Raw genomic sequence first — 14198 nt, 5'->3', positions numbered from 1 at the left:
GGATGGAAAAGTAGAAAACTAACATGTCTGTTTGTTAAACTCTGCAGAGACAAGACATGGCTGAAAAAAGTCATCATGGCGGTCTGGTCTGAATGGAGAAGAGGAGGAAAGAGAACATCTACATCAGAGGAGATGTCACTGATGTAAGAGGTACATATGTGGGGCTGTATTACCATGTATGTTTTGTAGCACTGTATGTAATGTTTTCCAAGTATGCCTTTAACAGAAAGGCTTGAGGGAAGGGGTTAGGTTGAGAATGTGGCTTGTAGGGTTGCCGTTTCAATTTTTGCCAAAGGCGGCATAAATGCTAGGTGCAACCCTTCCCCTTGCCACAAAGCACTGAGGGAAGGGGGTCCAAAGCTGAACTAATGCACCAGGGCCCATGAGCCTTTAGCTAAGCCCCTGGGCTATGGATAAGTGGATGGTAGGCAGGGGTAACAAACAGCCTGCTTAATAACACACTGCACTGTCAGATCTTATGTTTGAGTTAAAACATGGTCCACAAATTATCTCTTTTTGATGGCTGATGACTTCTTCTCTGTCTTCTGATCTGTGAAATGATGGCTTCCATTTCAAAAGATTCGCCTGAATCGAATCTCAATATAATTAGTCTTAGGATAATGACTACCATTACACGCAAACAGGGATAGTGCAGCCCTAAACTGCCTGGACCCACTATCCCTACTACAGGTGGCCTTGCGGTTCGCGGCGAACTTTGCGCATTCGCGATTCGCCGAACATGCGAGCGTATAGCGATGTCCGCCGGCGCCATATTCTTTTGCATTGCACCGAAGTTTGACCCATGACACATTGTCCATCAGGTGGGACAGGACAGCCAATTGAGACGTTTCAGCACATGGACACACCCTCACCCTATAACAGAACCCGATCTGGCAGTCATTTTACATTCTGCGTTTTGCCAGTGTAGGGAGAGGTTGCTTTGTGGAGCAGGGACAGGCTGTTAGGGACACCAAACGCCAGCTAATAGGGCCACAAAAGTCCTTTTAAGGACTGGTATAGGTGTGCTATCGATAGGTGTGATATACTGAGGAGTGTGATATACTTATAATATACTTTCTAACATAGAAAGTATATTATAGTACATTTGTATTGTGCAGCAGTTGTGTGCGGTTGTGCTGCGATACCGCAACTATATAAAGGGACAAGCGCTATTAGAACAACTATTTGCAACGGGTGTGCCATACCTGTTGCCCAAAAAAAACTAATTGACAGGTGTGATATACCTGCTTCCACAAAATACTGATTGATGGCTGCCATATACCTGTTGCCTCATAAAAAAAGGATGGTGTGATATAACTGCTGTGGCAAAAAAAATAATTGAGGGGTGTGATATACCTGCTTCCACAAAATACGGATTAAGGGGTTTGATATACCTGCTTCCACACAATACTGATGGAGGGCTGCAATATATCTGCTTCCACAAAATACTGATTAAGAGGTTTGATATACCTGCTTCCACCAAATATTGATTGAGGCCTGCGATATACCTGCTTCCGCAAAATACTGATTAAGAGGTTTGCTATACCTACTTCCACCAAATATTGATTGAGGCATGCGATATACCTGCTTCCGCAAAATACTGATTAAGAGGTTTGATATACCTGCTTCCACAAAATATTGATTGAGGCCTGCAAGAAACCTGCTTCCACTAAATACTGATTAAGAGGTTTGATATATCTGCTTCCACCAAATATTGATTGAGGCCTGCGATATACCTGCTTCTAAAAATACTGATTAAGGAGTTTGATATACCTGCTTCCACCAAATATTGATTGAGACCTGCGATAAACCTGCTTCCACAAAATACTGATTAAGGGAATTGATATTCCTGCTTCCACAAAATACTGATTGAGGGCTGCGATATATCTGCTTCCACAAAATACTGATTAAGGAGTTTGATATACCTGCTTTCACCAAATATTGATTGAGGCCTGCGATATATCTGCTTCCACAAAATACTGACTGATTAAGGGGATTGATATTCCTACTTCCATCAAATATTGATTGAGGCCTGCAATATACCTGCTTACACAAAATACTGATTAGGGGTTTGATATACCTGTTTCCACCAAATATTCATTGAGGGCTGCAATATACCTGCTTCCACAAAATACTGAATAAGGGGATTAATATACCTGCTTCCACCAAAAATTTATTGAGGCCTGCAATATAACTGCTTCCACAAAATACTGATTAAGGGGCTAGATATACCTATTTCCACCAAATATTGATTGAGGTCTGCGACATATTTGCTTCCACAAAATACTGATTAAGTGGATTGAAATACCTGCTTTCACCAAATATTGATTGAAGCCTGCGAGATACCTGCTTCCACAAAATACTGATTAAGGAGTTTGATATACAAAGTAAATGGCAACACACAAACAGGGAAAAATAGACAGACAAACACAATGAGAGTCATACAGAAAAAGGGTCAAAAGCCAGTTGGTCAACACAATACAAGCACGTCAGAGGCAAACAAGAAAGCCAAATCACACCAAAGAATTCGAACCGGGATGTTTGGGAGCCCCAGCACACATCCTCTTTGGCCCAGGGCTCTGACGTCAACGAGGGCTAGCCTGCACTCCTGGTTTACCCGGCAACCAGACGCTTCTGTCGATCAGAGGCAGCAGCAGCAGTGGGGGAACCATGACAATTGGATTTGGCTGGAATCTAACTTTTTAAGACGAATTTGATTAGATTAAAATGAATTTGCACATCTCTTTAGGTAATCCACAGAAGCTAATGGCCATAGTCATGGCAATTATTTTGATTTGCGGAGGTCTTGGCTCTTAGAAACACTGATACCTTCTTCTGACTTGTCTCAATGTGCATATACCCTATAAACTTTATATAGTTTCCTATGACCTTTCATCTATGGACCCTCTAAATCCTGGACTATGAAGTAAATTCCCGTTAATCCAGCATGAGGTTCTTTTTCTCACATTTTGGATTACCAGGATTTACAAGCACTGAAGGGTCTGCATTCAAAGACTTGTATATGTAGTGGTATGTTCGAGGTATTCAACACGTTAAGGCTACTGGATGCTGCGTGCGCCAAGTGAGCCTATTCTCCTAGCAATGGTAATAAAATAATTGTAAATGTTATTCCTTGGACGAGGTTACAGTCAGAACTCCTGGCAACGGCCCAAATGTCTTCCCGCAGGGAGTCGTCTTTGACAGATTTCTTCAGCAAACAGTTAAGACAAGTAAACATGTCAGCCATAAAATAAATACTTAACTGATATGAAACAGGCAGGTAAGAAGGTTCCTGCTACAATACAATACAGGGGCAATTATAACTGTGAGGGCCAGAAGAAGGGGGAACAGAGGAATCACGGCCCCTCCAAACCTATAGTCAGGAGTTCTTCTCATGTGGGGTTGAAGGGGTTGTTCCACAAAAAATATTCTACAGTTTTCAAACCAGCTCCTGAATCTGAATACTTTTGTAATTGCATGTATTTCAAAATTTTGCACAGCCACTGAGTTATTCAATAAAATGTATCTGTATGGCGCCACCTACTGTTTTTTTTTCTTATTTCTTTGACCTGCTCACTGAGATAGTCGCACATGCTCAGTTTCATCCTTAAACTGCTTCCTGAGCTGTGATAGGGTGAGCTGAGACACGCCCCCTTAGCTACAGTGGAAAATACACTCCCTTTGAGCTGCCAGCTTTATATAAATGTAGCAGAGCAATGACTGTGGAGATCTCTGGATCCATGTGAGGTACAGGGCTGGTTGTAGCTTTGTTAGAAAGAGATTGCCATGTACTATATGATGTCTGATTTACATTTTTTATATTAGTCATGGGATAACCCCTTTAATTATAATCTTTATTTATACATATAGCGTAAACGTATGGCAGAATATTATTTGTGGATTTCAGCTCTGCATTTAATACCATAATACCATCGCTGCTACACAGCAAGCTCTCCCACCTACGCATACCTGAATCCATCTGTAAATGGATAACCAATTTCTTAACCGACAAGAGACAGCAGGTTAGACTTGGGAAACGCACCTCAAGCTCTTTGACAGTCACTACTGGAGTTCCCCAGGGCTGTGTGCTTCCCCCACTGCTCTACTCACTGTACACCAATGACTGCATCTCCACAGACCCATCTGTCAAGGTTCTAAAGTTTGCAGATGACACAACAGTAGTAGGTCTTATACAAAATGGGGATGAGTCTGCATATAGGCATGAAGTGGGACAGCTATCCACGTGGTGCAGCAACATCAACTTGGAACTTAATGCTCTTAAGACCGTGGACATTATAATAGACTTCAGGAGATCTCCTACCCAGCACCTACCCCTAATCATAAATGGATCTACAGTAAACCGAGTCATACAAGTTTCTTGGGACCACAATTTCCAACAACCTAAAATGGAACAACAATACTGTCACTATCATCAAGATAGCGCAACAGAGGATGTACCACCCATGGCAGCTGAAAAAGTTTGGCCTACCACAAAAATTTATGGTGCAGTTCTACACCATGATCATCGAATCCATCATGACATCATCTATGACTGTATGGTTCGGCTCCTGCTCAGTATTAGAAAAGGTGAGACTGCAGCACATCATCCAAACAGCGGAAAGGATAAATGGCTGTAGCTTACCTTCCCTGCAGGATCTTCACGCTAGCAGATGCAGAAAGAGAGCAGCTAAGATTGCCTCAGACCCCTCTCACCCTGCTCACTCCATCTTCCAGCCAATGCCTTCAGGAGTGAGATACCGTTCAGTGACTACTGAAACTTCCAGGCACAGAAACAGCTTTTTCCCTCAGGCAGTTGCCTTGCTTAATGCAGAACCATGCTAAAGCTGCTATGACTTGAAAGCACTACAGCATACAGTAGAACTGAAAACGATCACTTCTCCCTGTTTATTGCCACTAAAACTCACATACTGTCCTTGTCCTGCACTATCCTTACTGTCTGTCCTTGTACTGTTTTTTTTGTGTCTGCCAAGTCATAGTCCTTGTAAGTGCAAACTTATTTGGCCAAATAAATTGATTCTGAAAAAAAAAAAAAAAGGATTCTGGATGTATTCCGTATGACTGTGCATACCAGAGGGTACAGTACAAGCAAAATCAGACATTACAGATTAACAAAACCATTCATGCAATAATAATGAGGGTTCCGTTCACAAGAGCTTACAATTAGAGATCAGCGAATTGAAGCTGACAAAGTGGAATTCTATCCGAATTTAAGGAAAAATTCGATTCACAATGAATGTAAATTTCCTCGCGCTTCGTGGCAACGAATCGCAAATTTTCCTAAAATGGTGGCTACACGTGTGAGGATATGGGGCAAGGAACTCTGGGAAGGAGGGCTGACCCATAATGCCATGCATGCAGCCAATCAGCAGCCAGGAAGCCCTGTGATGTCACAGCCCTATAAATATGGCGGCCGTCTTAGAGTCAGACATTTTCCAGTGTTCAGAGTGCAGGGACAGATGTAAGAAGGTGCCAGGGATAGCAATAAGAAAAACCTTATTGTGAAAAAAAAACTGAAAAAATTATTTATAAGTGCAAGGAAAGGATAGGGAGGAATCATTTCACAGCATCTTAGTGCAGGGAGAGACGTCAGAAGGCGCTAAGGACAGCTCTAGAAAAACCTCATTGTGAAAAAAAAAGCGATTTACAAGTGCAGGGAAACATTATTTGGAGATCCAAATAGCCATTATACAGCTCTGTCATTCTAGCAATTTGTTCTTGTAATTGGGGTGCAAGTGCTATGTTGAAAATCATTTAGTGGCTTATATCTGTGGAAAAAAAAAAATTATACGCATTTCACTTCTGCAGTTTTATGTGGTGAAAGCGTTCAGTGTTCTACTTCAGTACAAAAAAGAAAAAATATACGCACTTCACTGGTGCATTTATTTGTGAAAGAGTTTAGTGGCCTATTTCAGTACAAAAAGAAAAAATATATACGCATTTCACTTCTGCAGTTATATGTGGTGAAAGCGTTCAGTGTCCTATTTCAGTACAAAAAGGAAAAATATATACTCACTTCACTGTTGCATTTATTTGTGAAAGAGTTTAGGGGCCTATTTCAGGACAAAAAAGGAAAAATATATACGCATTTCACTTCTGTAGTTATATGTGGTGAAAGCGTTCAGTGTCCTATTTCAGTACAAAAAGAAAAAATATATACACATTTCACTTCTGCAGTTATATTTTTTGAAAGGGTTCAGTGTCCTATTTCAGTACAAAAAGGAAAAATTTAACGCATTTCACTGGTGCATTTATATATGATAGAGTTTAGTGGCCTATTTCAGTACAAAAAGAAAAAATAGATACGCATTTCACTTCTGCAGTTATATTTTTTAAAAAGGGTTCAGTGTCCTATTTCAGTACATAAAGGAAAAAAATATATACCTACTTCACTGGTGCAGTTTATTTGTAAAAGAGTTTAGTGGCCTATTTCAATACAAAAAGGAAAAATATATACCGTACGCATTTCACTTCTGCAGTTATATGTGGATAAAATATTCAGTGTCCTATTTGAGTACAAAAAGGAAAAAAGTATATGCACGTCACTGGTGCCTTTATTCATGCTAAAAGCGTTTATTGGCCTACTTAAGTAGAAAAAGAGAAATATATTCTCTGTTCACTTCTTGTAATGACCGGCGTCACGCAAAGGGAGGGAAATGGGAAGGCCCTGTCCAAGGGAGAGGGAAAGGTGGTGACCCCTGACTCACCTTGCGGCTGGCACCTGACTGCCCTGACGTCCCTAGACGGGTTCCTCACCCGTACGCCGATCACGTGCCTAAACCCTGGCTTTCCCTAAGATGAGCCCTATGTAGTGAACGGGGCGGTGGGATCACTAGTTTGCACCACTGACACTAAGAGGAAAACACCAAGGAGAGGACAGACAATACAGACAAACATATAATCCCAGGTGGGCGACAACAACAGACCACAAAGGCCCAACAGGGATCCGGAGGGTAACGTTCTGAAACAACAACCAGGGAACACAGCTACACAGCTCCAGTGGGTCAGTATAGAAGTCCAGGCAGGAAGCTCTATATCTGGCAACCAGAGAAGTGGGAGAGGGGAATATAAGGAGGTTGGGAGTGCTGGACAAGAAACAGCTGAGGAGAAGGAGCTACGGATCCCTGAGTGAGCCAAAAAGGGTTGCAAGGCAAACCCAGAAAGCTACCATAAAGAAACAGCGCTATCTTTCTACATAGAGCGCGCAGCCACCCGCTGCGACTTCTTGACCCTGGGTATAACGGAGTCAGGCGTGGCTCTTGACACCCTTGTGACACTTCTGCAGTTATATGTGTTGAAAGCGTTTACTGGCCTATTTCAGTACAGAAAGAAAAACATATACGTACTTCACTGGTGCACTTATTTGTGGCAAAAGCATTTAGTGGCCTTTTTCATTATAAAAAGAAAAAAATATATGCACTTTACTGGTGCACTTATTTGTGGCAAAAGCGTTTAGTGTCCTATTTAATTATAGAAAGAAAAAAATATACGCACTTCACTGGTGCATTTATTTCTGCTAAAAGCGTTTAGTGGCCTATTTCAGTACAAAAAGAAAAATATATTCTCAGTTCATTTCTGCAGTTATATGTGTTGAAAGTGTTTACTGGCCTATTTCAGTACAGAAAGAAAAATATATACGCACTTCACTGGTGCATTTATTTCTGTTAAAATCGTTTAGTGGCCTATTTCAGTACAAAAAGAAAAATATATTCTCAGTTCACTGTTGCAGTTATTTGTGGCAAAAGAGTTTAGTGGCTTATTTCAGTACAGAAAGAAAAATATATTCGTTGCTTTTAGGGGTGTTTTAATTTGCTTTTAATTTATTTAGTTCAGCTAAAAGTATGTCAGACAGAGAAGTGCCATGCCATGCACAGAGGAGGGGAAGAGGCCTAAATGTTTCTGGCGCAGGCAGAGGTCACAGCAGGAGTCGCAGCGAGAGGCCTGAGCTCCCTGTGTCATCTAGCGGGCGTGTCTTGACCAGCAACTCAGCAGTTCTTGATTGGTTAACTCGGTCATCCACTTCATCCCAAGTGACATCAGACACCCCCAGCCAACATTCAGTGGGTTCGTCAGACACAACCCTTAGTTGGCATGGCCCGGGAGCAGGCCTTGTGCCCTCACTTGTCCTCAACCTGCCTCTGTCCTTTTCTGTTCCCTCAGACAGAGAAGTTATGTATGCTGTCGGCTCAGCTCCAATATACAGCGAGACAACATACTAGAGGACAGTCAGCAGCTACTGCCCAGCCAAGATCTGGAGGAGACATCCGCTGCTTCCTCCGCTAGGCGGGAAAGTAGTGATGAGTAGTGATGAGTAGCATGGGAGGTGGTGTTGCGAGCGGTCAGGCTCCTGACCCAGAGACCGTTGAGGAGGATATCAGTGACGTGCAGACACTACTCGATGATGATGAAGCCGATTGCACTTGGGAGACGGGTGCAGAAGGGGCTTCATCATCATCAGGAGAAGAGGGTGGCAGCTTGCCCGTGAGGCAATGGCAGAGCCAGCAAGGTGGTAGCCTGGCTTGGAGTCATCAGGGTGGCAGCAGTGGGAGGTCGGGAGCCAAACGTGCCTGTGGTAGACAACCTTCTTCGCAGAAGCCTACCTGCTCGGGAAGTAGTGGTGCAGGGGTTCACGGAGGCAGCGGCGGTAGCAGTCAGTCAGTGCGGACTGTTGGGGGGAAAATCACCTACTCGGCGGTGTCCGTTTTTTTATTAAGCTGCCAGAGGAGGTTAACATGGCCACATGTAGAATATGTGGGCAGAAGGTGAAGCGTGGCCAGGTTGCCAATTTTGGCACTACGGCCCTGCATCAACATATGCAGCATCGCCATGCAGTGGCCTGGGAGAACCGTGGCTCCGATGTGGTGGTCCAGCCTGCCGCAGCTACCGCTACGTCACTCAGTGGCACGCACCCGGTTTCAGCCAGTCAATGCTCCACCACCTCAGCCAAAGGGAGCTGTCTGTCATTCTCATCTTCTGCTGGTCCTGATGCTCCTGCTCTTCCAACTCCTTGGCAGTCATTCCGTCAGCAATCGTTCACCGAAGCAATTTCCAAGAGACAGCAGTATGCGTGCACGCATCCAACGGCGCAGAAGCTGAACGTGCTCCTGTCCAAGTTGCTGGTGCTGCAGTCCCTCCCTTTCCAAGTGGTGGACTCTGCACCTTTTAGAGAACTGATGGCTTGTGCCGAGCCGAGGTTGAGAGTCCCAAGCCGTCATTTCTTTGCCAAAAAGGCAGTGCCATCCCTGCACAAATATGTCGAACAGAAGGTGGGCCAGACGTTGAGCCTGTCGGTGTCTGCCAAAGTGCACAGCAGCGCCGACGTGTGGAGCGCTAACTACGGTCAGGGACAATACATGTCCTTTACGGCCCACTGGGTGAATGTGGTTTCTGCACAGCCACACCAGCAACTTGGCCAGGTCACACCGCTTCCACCTCCATGTTCTCACACCATTGGTCCTGTGACAATGTCCGCCTCTGCCTCCTCATCCTCCACCATGTCCTCAGCCTCCACTGCAGGGACAATTCACAGTGCCCCTCCAGCATACCACATGTGCAGGGCACGGCGGTATCACGCTGTTCTGTACCTCGTGTTCCTGGGAGTCACACAGGGGAGGAACTGCTCCGTGTTCTTTGTCAAGAAATTGAATCCTGGCTTTCTCCCCGACAACTCAAAATCGTAACCATGGTGACCGACAACGGGAAGAACATTGTGTTGGCGCTGCATCAAGGAGGGCTGAGCCATGCGACCTGTATGGCACATGTGTTCAATCTGGTTGTCAAGCGGTTCCTGAAGTCTTCCACCCAACTGCAAGACATCCTAAAAATGGCCAGGAAACTTTGCATGCACTTCAGCCACTCGTACACTGCAAAACATACCCTCCTTGAGCTGCAGCGGCAGAACGGCATCCCCCAACATAGGCTGATATGCGACGTTTCCACCCATTGAAATTCCACCCTCCATATGTTGGACCGACTTAACGAACAGAGAAAGGTTATCAACAATTTCTTGATGATGTAAGCGGATAGGAGTACTCCCCTGTGTAACTTTGATGTCAGCCAGTGGCAGCTCATTCGTGACACCTGTCGTTTGCTCCAGCCCTTTGAGGACGCCACGTTATTTGTCACCAGGACTACGGGCTCAACGACATCATTCCACAGCTTAATTTCCTGGAACAGATGCTGGTAACAATGACTGGTCAAGGGACTGGAGATGTGGCGCCTAGATCTCTTTGCCACATGAGTCCTGTGGAGGCTGAACTGGAAGAGGAGGAGGAGGGGGAGGAGGACATTGGAGCATAGGCAATGTGTAGCCAAATGGGTGGTTTTTCTACTCAGGTGACAGTAGAGGAGGAGCAGGAGCAGCCAGATAAACTCCCCACCATATAGCGTAGGAGAACGAGGAAGCAGCTAGGCCTGGACACCAGGAAAAGGGAGCAGGTCACCTTCTAATGCCGCCCTAATCCTGGCCCTGAATCCTAACCGTATGAGCAGACCCAGATGGTAGGTGGGCTCATGCACAGGAACCTCAGACCCTGAGTCGCCATGAAGATCACTGCAATTAGGTTAGGAGCACGAGATGACCTGTTCATCCCAGACGCAGATGAACAGGAGTCTCCACTGACCTAGCTACAAGGAAAGGGACAGCCAGTGAACAGCCACAGGATCGGCAGGTAAGAGCTCAGAAACAACATGCACTTACCTGCCCTGGCCACAACAACCACCGGACCCCCATGCAGACAGGAAGCATGGCCGGCCCTAGGCAGAGCTGCTCACCAACTTGTGATTCCCCCTCCGGGGAACCCAGTAACCCCCTTCCCGAGGGTATGCGACTCACAGGGGAAATGTCTAGCAAACATGCTGGAAGAAAGACACCCACAAGCCAGACATGTAATGACCACTAGACATACAAAGGACCCCGCACATAACCCACACCAAACATAAATACAAAGGAAGGTAAAGACATAGGGAACATAGGGGAGACATCAAGGTGACATTGATGTCTAGCTAGGAGGCCCTCCCACTTGACAGATGGTATATCCAGGAAAGGAGCAACACTCCAGCTCACACAAAGGATAGATGGCAACTGACCTCAAGCTCACAACACAACATATAAAGAGACAAGAGGCCACACCCAAGACACACCTAAATCCACACCGGCCAGATAATTAACCCCTCCGGCACCAGACAGGGAAGGACACAGGAGAAAGGAGGAGCCATCTACATTTTGCAACAACACATTGCCGCAGGCAACAGCATGCACGGCAACCGTGTAACGGCACACACAACAGAGGCCATGACACTCCAGGCGATGAGGAAGACGAGATAGAGGACCCAGACACACCATGGCAGTATGCAGTAGAGATGGAGGCAGGGAGTCCCTCTGAGTCACTTGCGTAAATGGCCCAATCCATGCTTACTTGCTTGCGTAGTGACAGTTGAATTGTCACCATTTGGCAGAGGGATGACTTCTGGCTGTCCACCTTGTTGGACCCTCGCTACTGGTCCAGAATGGGGGCCTTTTTTACATCCACTGAGAGGAAGGACAAACTGGACTATTACAGAGACATCCTATGTAGTCAGTTACCTATTTGTGCCATCGTCCATCCTCTCGCAGGTCTGACCGAGGGGGACCTCTGCGCTCACTTTCCACTGCCATGGCTGCTGGGGAGGGGTGGGGTGGCAGGAGCAGTACTAGCTCCATCAGCAGCAGCCTGAGTCTACAGTCGCTCATGAGTAGCTTTCTTCACCCGCATAGTGAAGAAACTACTCACCAGCAGCAGCAGGTAGACCTGGAGCAGGACCTGAACCAGCAGGTGGTGGCATACTTGGAGTGCACCCTGCCAACCCACATTGAAGATCCGCTGGACTACTGAGCAGCCAAACTGGATTTGTGGCAGCAACTAGCAGAGTTTGCCCTGGAAAAGCTGTCCTGCCCGGCCAGTAGTGTGGCATCAGAGCTGGTGTTTAGTGCGGCGGGAGCCATAGTTACCCCAAGGAGAACTCGCCTGTCCACCCAAAATGTGGAGAGACTGACCTTTGTCAAGATGAATCAGGCGTGGATCAACCAGGATTTCCAACCACCAATTCCTGATGCACCAAACTAGATCATCCATGGTGCCACACCAACACTTTGATAAAAGAGACTGGTTTCTTCTGACTACCTGCCTCATCTACTACTCTGTTGCTGCCAGCCGCCTAATGCCACACATCTGATGCCTAATGCTCCTTCTTCCAGCCACCTTCATCAGTGGGTACTGGTATTGCCACCCACCGGCCCACTCTGTCATCGGGTCACTTTGTGGTCTCCTGAAGCAGTTGCTGCTGCCATCTCCACACTACATCACCTAGCCACTCTGTGGTATCCTCCTGCTGCTGCATCTCCACACTATGCCACCTTGCCACTCTGTGGTATCCTGATGCTGCTGCTGCTACTGCCATCTCCACAGTTTGTCACCTTGCCACTCCGTGGTATCCTCCTGCTGCTGCCATCTCCACACTATGTCACCTTGCCACTCTGTGGTACCCTCCTGCTGCCATATCCACACTATGTCACCTTGCCACTCTGTGGTATCCTCCTGCTGCTGTTGCCATCTCCACACTATGTCACCTTGCCACTCTGTTGTCTCCTGATTCTGCTGCAATATCCACACTATGTCACCTTGCCACTCTGTGGTATCCTGATGCTGGTCCCCCCTCATCAATATGTCATAGGTCCACTCTGTGGACTTCTCATGCTGTTCCCACCCTCCCCACTTTATGACTGGGCCACTATTTTGCCTTTCAGCCTGGCTGACATCATCATTTATTTGACCTTTCTTCTGATCTGTCAAAAGGAAGGGAAAATGAGATGTGCAACGGATCCTGTCTGTGTAGCAGCTATAAGGCCTGTATGGTCCCATCAGAATTGGCTTATGATTTGGTAGCCAAAAGCAGGAGTGGGTAGAAAACACAGAAGACATGCAAATATTCCATTCACGTGTTATCTCTGTTTTACATCCACTCATGTGTTGTTTTTTTTGGCATTAGCAATACTGATGGATTATTGAGCAAATGCTGACTGAGTGAAGGCGCATGCTCCACAGACAGGATCCGTTTTTTGTGGGTTATTGTTCTGACGGATCAGAGGAAGGGAAAAATAATCTGTGACATCAACACAAACTTACTGCTGACACCCTCTCCACTCTGTCGGGGGGCTCTACTTGTATATGCGTTTAATAGAACAGGTTCTGTAGACATCTATGTGAAATCAGCTGCCGACGGTGTAAAAGGAGTGCGCTTCTTCTTGGCGCTAACATCGACCTGTAAAGCTGAGTTTATCCTTGAGTTATTTGATCAGTTTTGGCCCCGTGACTGCCCAAATAAGTGAAGTGTGCAGTGATTCTAAGAGCGACGCCTGTCATCTGCATGTCATACTGACTCACAGTATTATTTCACTACCAAAGCAGACTCCCTATGCATGTTACTGCAAGACACAGTGTTCTACACCACTATAAAGGCTCTCAGCATCCAGGAAATAGTTTTTTAACGTAATTTGCCGTGAATATATTCGGATCAAACCACATTTTTCCCGAAAAATTCTGCAAACCGGAGAATCGATTTTTAAAAAAATCCGCTCATCTCTACTTTCAATCTATGAGGAAATAGAGGTAACACAAGAGGTAAAAAAAAATACTTGCTTTCTACAAAGTTCTAGCCATCTTTTATAAAACAGGGTAGAATACAAAAACCTGCATGAACCAGTCACACTCAATAAAAGAAGACGAAGCATAAGGCACAGCTTCCTCTGTCTTTGAACTCCAATCTAGACTGACCTACGCTAGGGGTGGGACCAGCCAAGACCTAACCTCTTACAAGGGCTGAACCAGGATTGTTAACCCTGACTTTGCCTTCCATACATAGTTATGCTGGGAACACATTACAGAACATTACAATACATTAAACAACAAACCAGTTGCAGACACTCCCTGCGCTGTGGTATTGCACATGTTAGAAAGTATCACCTGAAGACCTTGAGCTCCACACCTTGGAGTTGTTATTAATTACTTGTAAAGCACCAACATATATTAACTTCCTTCATTTTTTTCTTCCTTGACCTTGTTTTTCCCATTGTACCATTGCACCCTTGCTCCTCCTGTTTCCTCTGTCTGCCCCTTCCTTTCCTTCTTGATTGACAGGACCAG

The sequence above is a fragment of the Bufo bufo genome, chromosome 2 (assembly GCF_905171765.1).
Source record: "Bufo bufo chromosome 2, aBufBuf1.1, whole genome shotgun sequence".
NCBI classification, from domain to species: Eukaryota; Metazoa; Chordata; class Amphibia; order Anura; family Bufonidae; genus Bufo; species Bufo bufo.
Note: the sequence above shows the minus strand (reverse complement) of the source record.